Source organism: Myotis nattereri (assembly GCF_964212035.1).
Source record: "Myotis nattereri genome assembly, chromosome: 1".
NCBI lineage: Eukaryota > Metazoa > Chordata > Mammalia > Chiroptera > Vespertilionidae > Myotis > Myotis nattereri.
The window spans coordinates 12,134,383-12,144,432 of NC_138075.1; positions in this window are offsets into that span (position 1 = coordinate 12,134,383).

Here is a 10,050-nt window from a genome sequence, read left to right on the forward strand (position 1 = left end):
ACTTGCTTACAGTAGATGCTCCATAAATCATTGTTGAGCACCAAGCATCCTCAACTTGTTTGAAGAGCTCAACTCCAAAGCAGTAAAAAGGAACTGTAGTTAAGAGGGGAGAGAGGCAAATGCAGAGGGTTTATTTTGTGTGTGTGGTGTTGAGGGTGAAATGGCTACATTTCTAAAAAGAAATTTTAGATCAGGGGTGGGGCATGTCTGGCCCGTGGGCCAAATAAAGCCTGAGAAATCATTTGGTCTGGCCCTCCCAAGGCAACTGCAGGTGGGACTCGAACTTCAGTAAAACTAGGGGCTTTTTTCATAGCAACATTAATTTATATTAAGTGAATTATAGTAAGTGAATGATGTTATCAATATCCGTATTTGGCAGGAAAAAGGTTCCCCACTCCTGCTCTAGATGATTGAGAGGAAGAAATGAAAGAGAGGATAGTTTTAGGGAACACACCTAGATGTCTGGCCCTTGTGCCACCTTTCTTGACCTCTGTACTTGTAACCTTTGGTCCAGTATCGGGTGGAGTTAGGGTCAGATAAACACACCTGTCTTCTTTTTCCCTTTCCGTTTATCCTATCTCTGCCCTGCTCTCTTCATATATATACATATACATATACATATACATATACATATACATATACATATACGTGTATATATGTGTGTATATGTATGTGTGTGTGTGTGTATATGTTATTTTTTATTGATTTCAGAGAGGAAGGGAGAGGGAAAAAGATAGAAACATCAGTGATGAAAGAGAATCATCAATCAGCTGCCTCCTACACACCCCACACTGGGGATTGAGCTCGCAACCCAGGCATGTGCCCTGACTGGGAATCGAACCGTGACCTCCTGGTTCATAGGTCGACACTCAACCACTGAACCACACCAGCTAGACTGCCCTGTTCTCTTATTCCCACCTTAGAGGGGGGAAAAGCAAGGTAATGGGGTGGAGTAGGAGCGCAAAGCCACAGGGGATGTCACAGGGGCAGGGGACATTGTTTGAAATGCACAGTAGCTGCTGTCACACACAAACATGAACGCGTCGTGAATAATTTCATCTCCCAAAAACCAGCACAGTGGGCACCGTTTTCACTCCATGGTCTCCGTGCTTGGGAAGATGGAAGCCGGTTAGAGTGGTACCACTTATTAACTGAAAAGTGCATCTCTGGAATATGTCCCATGTCCCGTGTCCCGAACTCGTCATTTCTGACAAAGCCAAATAATGAGGGCAGTGTCTTGTGATTTGAAAAATGAAGCATTTGTTGCATTTGAAAAAAAAAAATTAAGTTATTTCTTCCCCGTAGGAAGGTAAAGAAATCCGTGGTAAAAATAATAATTAAATGCTGACAGTGCTAACTTTCTACCCAGCATGAGCTGGCAGCAGTTTCATACCGAAACATTAGGTCATTTGAAGGGAAAAATCTGATTAAATGCCTCTGTAGGCTTTTCTGATTAGCCCTTCCTAAAAGCGTCCGTGACAGTAATGAAAGGGTGCAATCTGACAGCCGCAATTTACTCTTGAAAAAAAGGTAAAATAGAAGAGAGTGGACGCGTGAGGTTTTTACAGGAATTCCTTGCTGGTCTTTACTAGTGGGGCTTGTTTTACTAATCATTAGTGTCTAGCCATCCCGAGGAGCGCACCAGCCAGGAAGCATGTGGGATGGAAGGTACGCGGTCTCCTTGGGGTGAGGGTTGGGGGACAATTTCAATGCCAGCCTTTCTTTTCTTCCTTTTTTTTCTTCTTCTCCATGCAGTCGGTTTCGTGTTTCTGGGGTTAAACGACCTTGACACAAGCAGGTCTGGGAAGTGAAGGGTAGGTTGCAGGGATCCTCCTCGCATCCCACGTATTAATTTTCTGCGTCTGGCAGCTCCTGGCGTCTCTTTGTATTAACTCGCTATGGCATGAGGGCTGCAGGCCAGATTTGACGTGAAGATGGAGTGATTGGGTGGCATATGGTAAACGCAGCAACTGCCGCTAATTACTCTTGCTTTCCCCTTTCTCCTTGACTTCTGCGGGTCTTCGAGGGTTTGGTGAGTTTGGAAGTGCTTTCTTTTTTTCAACCCCATTTTACTCTCACCTTCAGTAGATAGGAGAGAACGCGACTTTCTTGGCTACGAGGTGATAGAATCAGAGTTTTAAACCTAAGAGAGGACTAGGGCTCCTCCAGCTCAAATACTTCACCCAGAGGATTTGCAGAGCGGAGCCTGGAACCCAGGTCTCCCAAGCTTCAGAGGAGCCTGTGGCTTTCCTTCGCTGTCCCACCTCCCAAAGCCGAGGTGAGGTGAGTGTCCTGGGGCTGCTGGAGCAGAACACTACCGACTGGGTGGCTGTAAAGCAACATAAATGTATCCTCTCATATGTTCTGGAGGTTAGAAATCCAGAATCGAGCCCTAGCTGGTTTGGCGCAGTGGATAGAGTGTCGGCCCTCGTACTGAAGAGTCCCAGGTTCGATTCTGGACAAGGGCATGTACCTCAATTGCGGGTTTGCTCCCTGCCCTGGTTGGGGTGCGTGCGGGAGTCTAGTCTATGTGTCTCTCTCACATCGTTGTTTCTTTCTCTCTGTTTCTCCCCCTGCCTTCCACTCTCTCTAAAAGTCAATGGGGAAAAAAAATCATCAGGTGAGGATTAACCAAAAAAAAAAAAAAGAAGAAGAAGAAGAAGAAAAATCCAAACTCGAGGCATTGGCAGGGCCACACCGACTGTGTGCTCAGTGGGAGAATCTGTCCTGTGCCTCCTTTCTCCCAGCATCTGCTGTTGCTGGCAGTCCTTGGCATTCCTTGGCTGTGGTTGCCATAGCTCCAGTCTCCGCTCCAGCATCTCATGGTACCTTCTCTGCCCGTGTCTCTATCAGCATCTCTTCTTTTCTTATGAGGATTGGATCGAGGGCCCACCTTACTCCAGCACAACCTCATCTCAACTAATCTCATCTGTAAGATCCTGTTTCCAAATAAGGTCAGCTCCTGAGGTTCCAGGTGTTAGGACATCAACATATCTTTTCCCTCCAGTAGTTTTACGGTTTTACTTTTCACTTTAATTTATTTATTTTTTTTGCTACATCTAGAATGCCTCATTGTGTTACAGTCCACATTCATTATTATTTTGGGTTAGTTTCAGGTGATGTCGGGGAAGGTGTTCACGTGGGTCTGGGAGACGTTTCCCTGCGATGAATCAGGATCACCTTCCGAGGCACCTTGAGAGCGCGCTCTGTCGTGTGCTTTTCCTGTCAGTGCGGCAACCTGAGTCCTGGCCATTTATTATTCATGGCGATGCTGTGTAGCTTTCACTTTTCGGCAGGGAGTGAGAGCATGTGAGGCAACCGAGGATTAGCCCTAAAAAAAGGATACAGTTAGAAACAGTTCAGAGACTGGATTGGAGTTGTAGACTTTTTCAGAGATTTCTCCCGGTTCTTTTTCAGCCCGTGGGAAAGCCCTTCCATTTGGAGAGCTGGTTCTGCTTATTTGTATTTTTGTTCTATGTTTCTTTATAATTTAGAACGTGCAATAATTTCTTCTATAATATATAGTCTGAAATTACTCAGCGATCACAGTTACCCTTTCCCCTTAGATATTATTTTGTCGCTCTCCCTCACTCTCAGTTCACCTTCTGGGAAGCTTGGCCCTTTTCATGTCTTTGAGCCTCTCACACTCGGCACGTAATCCACAGTGGCCCCCATTTCCTGCCTTCCTTATCTCCTTGCAGTTGCCCCATGGAGCCTCCCTGTAACCAAATGGACTTACTGTCTGATCTCCAAATATACCGTGTGCCTGAGTTTGCTCTGTCTCCTAGTGTCCCCTCCCTGCCTCTCTGAATACAACCTGTCCTCAGGGGCTGGCATCCATCATCCGTCCTTCATGGATGCTGCCCAAACAGGAAGTGATCTTGCCATGAGGGAAGGCCTTGTCAGTTCCTCCTTTGGCCCCCACAGGACTGCCTTCCCATGCCACCTCTTTATGGAGGTGGATTAGCAATCACAGGACGTCCCTTTCCTGTGACTGTGGGACACTTCCCATACTGCTGCCTCACCGGGGTGCTGTGAGGATCAAGTGAGGTGGAACATTAAAATTATTTTAAACTCATCTATGAGAGGTACTATTGAAAGATTTCTCACTGAATGTGCCTCAATTTACTCACCTGTGAAATGGACCTATTTTAATGGTGCCTAGTGAGGATTAATTTATAAAGCACAGAGGATAGTACTTGGCGTATTGTGAGTCATTTCAGTAACAATGAGCTGCTGTCATCATTATCCTCCGCCTCCTCATATCTGGGCAGATAGGTTGTATATGCTTTTAGGAAAGAGACTGTGGGATCTCCTCCATGCATAGGAGAGCCTTATACTGACTGCTCGGTAAACACTGACTGGCTAAATTGAGAGTTCCATTCCTTTGCTGTGTGTAGTACTTACATTCTCCATTTCCACCCTCATCTTCTTAGACATTAAAATTCCCACTGATCACTCTTTGGCCTGGAAATTTTCAAATGAATAGAAATCAACTCTCTGACAGCAGTGTTGATTTTTGGCTCTAAACCCAAATTAGTTTGATAGGTAAATGGCTGGGTGGTGCTGGAGTCATCCTCTGAAAGTGGTCCCGATTCATTTTCTTTTGATGCCTCCTCATCAGGATGTAGCACGGGCATGTTTTGAAATGGAGCATCCTCTATTAGTGTAATTGAGCGTAGTTTTGACAGCGGCAAGGTGTGTGTGATGTCCTCGTAGTAACCCTTTGAAGGTGTGTGTGAGCAGAATTGTTTTACAAACGGGGGGCGGGGGGGACAGAGAATTTCTGTTCCACCTGTGTGTATGGTAGCTGGTTAAGTGACGGAATGAGAAGAAGCAGGAAAACCTTCCAGTTGACTACCTGGAAGTAAAATTTTAATACGTTGCTTAAAAATACCTGTCACAATCTGCTTACCACATACAAAGGCTTGTTAATGACATGCTTTTAGCTATTGATACAGATTTCACATTCCTTTCACACCCCCAACCCTTGCCTTGTCTTACCAATACTCTTTCCTCACCAAGTCCAAGTGCACTCACCCCTATTTTTTGCATGGGTAAAAAGATAGAGATCCCATCATAACCGGTTTGGCTCAGTGGATAGAGCGTCGGCCTGCGGACTGAAAGGTCCCAGGTTCGATTCCAGTCAAGGGCATGTACCCTGGTTGCGGGCACATCCCCAGTAGCAGGTGTACAGGAGGCAGCTGATCGATGTTTCTGTCTCATCGATGTTTCTAACTCTCTATCCCTCTCCCTTCCTCTCTGTAAAAAATCAATAAAATATATTAAAAAGAAAAAAGAAAGATAGAGATCCCTTTGGGGGCTAATGCAAGTGTATTTCTTTTCTGTCCATACTCCAGTAGGAAGCCCTGAATGGCACTAATACTCAAAATCTGGACAATTGACTTTCTTCTTAGGACGTACGATTTGGGTAATTTTACCAAGAATTGATGGTGTGACAGCAAAATGAGTGATTTTATTTAGGAGTCGTTTTCCTGTAAGAAGTTGAGTGAAAAAATGTTCCAAACCTACTTCATAGATGCAGGTCGAGAAACAGAAGTAGATGCTGCTACTGAGAGGGCCCCGGGAGGAGGCAAAGGAGCAAACGAGGGTCTTGTCGTTTGATGTGATAGTGGATGAATATAACAATCACACCCAAACCCCTGTACACACACACACACACATTCCTCACACCAGAGCCTTGCTCATATTTACCGCTGTTCACAATTACACGGACAACTCTCTCTTTCAGATATTTTTGGAGCACCCCCTCCTTTGCTACCATGTTTCCCTGATGCCTGTGAAACGAGGCATTGCCCTTGAAGGTATTGCAAAGCCATCGAGGTTCCTCCAGGCCACTGTGAAGCCTCACCCCTCATCATGGAAGCCACCTCTTGGCGATGCCCACCCACCATGACATCTTCTCTTCCTTCCTCTTCCTCATGGGTCCCCACCTTCTGCTCAAACCCAGGAGGCCATTCTACACCCCACTCCTCTCTGTTGAGACTGGGCCTCCTGTGCTCTGGAAGTTATCCTCGGGGCTGATTTCAGTGGGAAAGGCACTTACCTGGACTCCTTTACCTGTCATGGCCTTGCCAGCATCCTTCCCATTGGCCGAGGCATGGTGCCGTGTCTTAAATCTCAAGCTTTTCTGCTGGAAGTTTCTGAACTGAGGGTATGTCTGGAGGCCGCAGAGCAGAGTCCAGGGGGAGACCCAGCTTCCAATGTCAGCTTGTCCACCGGCGGGCTGTGTGTCCCCTGAGAGCCGAAAGGGTGTATGTCACGTGCTTGTCTTGGTCGCTGGCACACAGCACGCATAGTGGGATGGCTGGTTTTATTGTCCTTCTGAATCTCCTTAGATACCAACAAGTAAATCCCTTGAAAGCAGGTAATACTTGCTGGGTAATGTAATTTTTGGTTCATAACGATAGGTCATTATGAAGTAATGAGACTTAGGCTTGTAAATGGGCTCTGGAGTGACTTCTACAATCAGTGACAAGATACACTACTGTCCATAAAGCCGGCATATTCCAGGGCTAGATTTTCATTGTCCAAAGCTCTGTACCACGAGTGAGGTGTACAGGTAACTCAGGGACAGGGTATGGTTTTCCCTATCCATGCAACCAGCCAGGACAAGCTGCGTGAGGAGGGGATGGTCCCCATTTTCTCTCCCCATCCCGTCACCGGTGATCCAGGGGCTCCATGGCACCACAGCCTGGCCAGCCCCTTGCCTGTACTCATCTGTTTGTTCCCGGAAGACTAGCCTGACCGACCTTCGCTGTTTTTGAAAGGACCCTCCTCCCCCAAAGGATGTTTCTGAGCTAGTTCAACGGCCTCTGTTCTCAGCTGTTGCTGCCGGGTCACAGAGCTGAAGAGAATAACTTTACTGGGTCCCAACACCTTCCCTTCTGTCCAGTAGAAGTTCTGATGCATTGTGTTTTAAGAAAAGAAAAGAAAAGAAGAGTTCTGTGACTTTGTAATCACACGTTCCTTATTACTTCTGTAGCACAGTGTCTTCTAGAGAGGGCGAGCGAGAACCGGAAGTGATAAGGTTGGTGCTAAGAGAGGCCTGAGCCTGTTCTAATGTGAATAGGTTGCACGAGATCCTTTGAGTCTCAGCCAGATAATGAAAACCAAGCTGCAGTGCACCTTGACCCGTGGTTGCCCCTGCTTCACAGCTGGCTTTCCAGGAACTGCTGGAACCATTGCACCTGCCTGCTTTCTCTCTCGCCCGGCCCTGGGCTCCAGACCTGGCCACCTGGGCTCCAGACCTGGCCATCGGGGCTCCAGACCTGGCCATCTGGGCTCCAGACCTAGCCATCTGGGCTCCAGACCTGGCTATCTGGGCTCCAGACCTGGCCATCGGGGCTCCAGACCTAGCCATCTGGGCTCCAGACCTGGCCATCTGGGCTCCAGACCTGGCCATCTGGGCTCCAGACCTAGCCATCTGGGCTCCAGACCTGGCCATCTGGGCTCCAGACCTGGCCATCGGGGCTCCAGACCTGGCCATCGGGGCTCCAGACCTGGCCATCTGGGCTCCAGACCTGGCCATCGGGGCTCCAGACCTGGCCATCTGGGCTCCAGACCTGGCCATCTGGGCTCCAGACCTGGCCATCTTTCCTCACTGTACAGCCAAGGCCAGCTCAGCCTTCCTTGAACGATGGGGCTTGCCCAAGACCTAGGATGAATCTTGACCTGAGGCAGTGTTTAGGGAGCTTGATCCTGGAATTCTTGCCTTGTCCAACCTTGACCTTCAGTTTTGGTTCTTTTCATTGGTTCCCCAGACTGGTCCCCAGGTCCCTACCCTGTTTCTGAGCCCAAACTTCCTGTCTTGTTTTGCTGGTTGAGAACCCAGGAATGAAGGCCTGTGCTCAGCCTTGCCCTGTCCACGCAGTAGAGCCTGCCTCTCAACACCAGCCCAACACATGTCCCCACGGACTGCCTGCTCATCTGCTCTGAGGTTTGCCCTTCTCCTTTCCTGGTCTTACTGCCATGACATTCTGTGTTCTGACTTCATACAACCTTTTCCCTGCACTAACACTTGTTTCTTTACTGCCCTTCCCTTTGTATTCAGTGGAGATACTTCATGCCGATTTTAACCACATGCTCCGGGCAAAGATAGATGGATAGATAGATAGATGATAGACAGAGAGATATCGTCTGGCGAAGAAAAGCACATCTTCAATACTCACAGTGCACATTGTGGATTCTTGTGTCTATAAGATCATTCCATTTTAAAGCAGTTTTTAATTTCAAAGTAATTTTGTCCACACTTGTTTATTACCTTCTGTTCTGTCTTTAGTTTCTTTCTTGTTTTTTAAAAACCCACCCCCTACCATATAGTGTAAGGTTAACACTCACTGATTTTTCTTTTTTTTGAAAAAATATACAGTTTTATTGATTTCAGAGAGGAAGGGAGAGGGAGAGAGATAGAAACATCAATGATGAGAGAGAATCATTGATCGGCTGCCTCCTGCATGTCCCACACTGGGGATTGCGCCCAAGACCCAGGCATATGCCCTGACCATGAATTGAATGGTGATAAACACACACACACACACACACACACACACACACACACACACCATTAGACTAGGAGGTAAATTACATGAGTTTTAGTCCTGACCACAAACATTCAGTGAGCTCTTTGGTCAAATCTGCTTTCCTCTTGCTAAACCTTGGTTTTTGGCGTTATAAAAGGGGAGTATTTTTATGTCTCCTGGCTATCTTATTGTAATTATTAAGTTGAATGATATGTGAATCGGCTTAAAAAACTGTAATGCACTATACAAAAGACCAGTTTGGATATTATTTGTTAGAAAGATTGCTTTTAATAAAGAAAAGGAATTGGTAGAATGTCACCTGGGATATGAAGTTGCAGTTGACAGACAAAGAAATAAGTGGCTCTTAAATGTATGAAAAAATGCTTATTCTCAGTGCTAATAAGAAAAATATAAACTAAAACTTTAAGAGATCATTTTCACCTGTCAGATTAGTGACGTTCAAAATAGTTGATAATACTCTGCGTTAGCCCAGGTGAGGAGAAGCAGAGACTGATGGGAGTTTAAACTGATACAGTTTCTAGGAAAAGCACATTGGTAATAGTAATTGAAGTAGAAAATGCATATATCTCTGGGAAGGCCATGGTATTTCTTAAAATGTATCCCACGGATGTGCTGATACAGGATGCTCTCAGAGATACGTGAAGTGAAAGTGCAAAGTGCGGAACAGTTCATGCAAACCATTGTGTTTGTGTGTTTTTCCCACAAAAGAAAGAAATGCTAGCATTTGCATAGATTATATCTGAAAGGATATGGCCGGATTTAGATAATTGTTTTAGTTTTTTTTCTTTCTTTTGTTGTATTATTTTGTTTATTTCCTTTTTCCTATTTGCTTTTTTAAAATTTTTCCAGCTGAGGAGTGAAATTGGGTGGCTGGTGTCAGGGGTGATAAGATTACTTCTCACTGCATGTCCTTCTGATCCTTTTGGATTTTGTATCATATGCAAATATTGCCAATTAAAAAAAAATTGAAACAAAACAAAAGGAAACCAAAAAGTGAACAATAACGAAAATATGGAGAAAGCTCCCCCTCTCCTACTTTCCTCTTGCTAAAACAAAATAAAATGAAATAAGGAAGAAAGTCACGTACAGTGAATTATTCAGTTTTTTTCTTTCTGCCCTTTAGCATGCTTGATTTTCATATGCCTTTTTCTTTGTTAGAGTAAAGTTAGAATATTTTCCTGTTTGGGAAACGAAGTCGCGCCTTACAACTACAAAAAGTGATTTTATTTTCACCGTTCTAATGAGCCAAATAGTCATGTCTGTGCTTTTCCCTTGGTCTGCCAATCTTTACTTCTGAGATCCCAGTAACCCTGGAACAGCTGTGAGCATCACACCTAACCTAGAGACCCTCTCCCCGACTCCCCAGGGAGCGGTGGAGTTGGTTGGAGAGGACCCCAGGGCCTGTGCCCGCCCTGGGAATTCATCTCCGCAGTAATTAGGTAGCTGTCTGGGGCTGTGGATTCTGACTGGTATTGGACATTTTGTT